Genomic DNA, 3,249 nt, shown 5'->3' with positions numbered 1-3,249 from the left:
CTGTTGCATCCACCTGCTTCCACACCCTCCGACTTCTACTAGATTTTCAGATGGATACCCATCGACTGCCACAAAACCGTGACACATGCCTTGATCACAAGCTGACTTGACTACGGCAACGCCCTCTAAGCCGGAACCACCAAGAAGAACCTGAACAAGCTGCAACAATTCCAGAACATCGCCGCCAGACTCATCTTGAACATCCTCCGCCAAGAACACATTACAGGACACCTGAGAGACCTCCATTGGCTCCCCGTCGAGAAGAGAATCAACTTCAAACTCCTCATACACACCTACAGAGCCCTCCACAACATCAGACCAAGCTACCTCAACCACTTCATCACCTGGTTCTCCCCTTCCAGACCTCTCCACTCCTTCCAGCAGTCGCTCACCGCCATACTCTGCATAAAGAAGTCCTCAGCAGGAGGAAGATCGTTCACCTACCCGGCAACAAAAGGTTGGAACTCCCTACCTCTCCACATCGGACAGTCACCATTGCTACCTCAATTCAGGAAGGACGTCAAGACCTGGCACTTCGACTGAACCCTGAGGACATTCTCCACAGCGTCTTGAGACCCTATGGGTGAGTAGCGCACTCTAAAATAATTGATTGGTTGATTGACCATCTTCCCTTGCCAAGCCAACCCATTGGGGTTTTGCAGCAACATATTTGTAGTGAGCAAGAAGGGAGGGGGCTGCCATTTAGTAATCAATTTAAAGGAATTCAACAGCCGAATTCTTTATCGTAATTTCAAAATGGAAGGGATTCATCTTCTCAGAGACATTCTCAGAGAGGGTAATTGGATGGTCCCCCTGGATCTGAAGGACACCTACCTCTCGATCCCAATTTTTCCCCCTCACTGGAAATTCTGGCAATTCAGATGGAACAATTAATGCTTCCACTTCAAGGTCCTTCTCTTCAGTCTATCCTCCGCCCCTCGGTGTCTCACCAAGGTTATGCACCCAGTGGCGGAGAAGCTTCGATCCAGGGAAGTACGTATGATCATTTACTTAGACTACAGCTTACTACAGCTTTTACATGTTTGTTTTCATGAAAAAGCTGTAACATGCCAAGCAGTAGTGGCACAGAGAGGCCGTGAGTTGGCACCCTGGGGCCCCTTAAGGGCAGCTGCTACTACTATCAAAGGGTGATTTTGGAAGTCTGGCGCTCTATTGAATATCTATTAAAGTAACCCCATTTGTGCAGTCCTTCAAAGAGAGGATGTCCACCGAACATCCCCAAAGGAAACCTAGGGTTTCGTAAGTAACAAGGCCTTAAGTGCATGCAAATAATATACATACACAATTGTGAAAGTATTCTTCAGATGTGCGATTTCGTTATTGATATTCAGTCTTTATTGGACCTTCACCCACTTCATCACGTGTTTCGAGTACTCGCCACAGGATCGTTCCTCACGGACGGAGTACAGTTTCATATGCAATGCGGCTTTCTTCATTTATAAGGGCAGAGTGGACGCGCTGAATTTTAGCTGCATGGTTAAGTGAGGTTTTCTTTTAGCATCACTTAACGGATTGCTTGGTTATTGCTTGCAGACTTGTGACAATTTCCCGGCCATGAGAGACATGCGATAAAAGAAAGATTTGTGCCGGAATTTAAGCCCTGATGAAGCCGTGAGGCAAAACGCCCGATCGACGAAACACGTGTTAGCAGTGGGCGAAGGACCAGTAAAGACTGAATATTTATCAATAATGAAATCGGACATCTGAAAAACACCTTCACAATTGTGTATATTATTTGCATGTGCCTAAGGCCTTATAGCTGCTAGTGTGAGACTGATGGGAAACTCAACAATTCAGGGCACAGTAGCAAGCTCTCTGAAACAACATTCATGTTAACACTCTAAACAAGCATTTGCAATGCAACAGGTCTCGCATTTCTCTGAGTTGTGCAATTATCTACGTAACAGGCAAAAGTGCAATTAACTATGTAACAGGGTAGATGTCATGCAAAGCGCTCAACTTCTGCCAAGCGAGATTGCGCTGCGAAAAAAAAAAAAAAGTAGTCCACAAACCGTACGGAAAACAGCGAGCCTTGCATGTTTTCAGTGCTTGGTCCCTGCGCTCGAGGAGGGCTAACCACCAGAAAAGGCATGATGTATGCATGCCTTCCACTAATGAAAGCAAGCAGATTTTGAAAGGCAAGCCCACGAACCATGAAAGACACTGATGTGACATGGGTGGGTCTCCGAGCCGTTTGCTAACTACTAATGCGTCTCGCAAGTGAAACGCATGCGCGCAGGCTCAACCCTAAAAATGGTGGTCCATGTGGGTTGGGGCATTGGGCCTCCGGGAGTGAGCGCATGTCCAACTTCCCAAGGGGAGCCTGTGCAGGTGCGATTAAGAACAGCAGGCTCCGGGCGGTGGGCTTTGAGAGCTGAAACTGCAGCTTTTTCTGCCTACGTTCATACCACCCTGAATGCGCCCGATCTCAGAAACTAAGCAAGGTCGGGCCTGGTTAGTACTTGGATAGGAGACCGTCTGGGAATACCTGGTGCTGTAGGCATTTTGCCTCTCGCAGACACTAGACGCTGCACGTCTTAGATCAATTACACAGCTTCCTCGTTAATTTCATTTTCCACTTTTTATTTCCTACACTCTTTTTTTTCCTGTCTTAAAAAAATAAATAAAAAAGAACAGCAATAACACTAAAATACACACTTTCCAAAGGAAAACTTACAATTATTCTACACTTTACACTCGGCCCAAGCTGAAGAAAACATTTGCTCCATGACGGGCAAAGTGATCCCTAGCTAAGGCTTTGCTTTCTTGCGGTAAGCATATGCGTGAGGTCTTAAGACCAGATCTCACTTCTTGTGATGTCATTTCCTGTCAGGTCATGGGTTGTGATGCCACTACCTGTGATTCCAGGTGCGATTTCACATGCCGTGGTGTCATGTGGCGTAATGTCACTTGCATGGTGTCTAACTTGGTCAGTCCCCCCACTTATTTTCTTTAAGACTTGTGCCATAAATAAGCCTTAGCCCCCAAGAAATAGTGCTTGAGCCCACTATTGGCAACCAAATGGAAAAAAATCAGAAATGTGATAAAAGGACGATGATGTATTCGGTGTGGAAGAATGAAATGAGTTGCAGACACTAGTGTAACAGAGTCCAAAAGCAGAACATTCCAGAAACAGGGAATAAAAAGAGGAAAGGTGCGTATAATTTGAGTTGTTGTAAAAGCATTTTCGGCATTTCATGGCACTGTAACAGCTGTCATTAACTCAAC

General features: G+C 45.9%; 1 pseudogene; it reads left to right on the top strand.

Moving 5' to 3' along the window:
- Positions 1 to 2,415: 2,415 nt before the first annotated feature.
- On the top strand, positions 2,416 to 2,524 carry LOC138285996 (5S ribosomal RNA; annotated as a pseudogene).
- Positions 2,525 to 3,249: the final 725 nt, after the last annotated feature.

Source organism: Pleurodeles waltl, chromosome 3_1 (assembly GCF_031143425.1).
Source record: "Pleurodeles waltl isolate 20211129_DDA chromosome 3_1, aPleWal1.hap1.20221129, whole genome shotgun sequence".
NCBI classification, from domain to species: Eukaryota; Metazoa; Chordata; class Amphibia; order Caudata; family Salamandridae; genus Pleurodeles; species Pleurodeles waltl.
The sequence above is the reverse complement of the archived record's forward strand: the minus strand, read 5'-3'. Positions and strand labels throughout refer to the sequence as shown.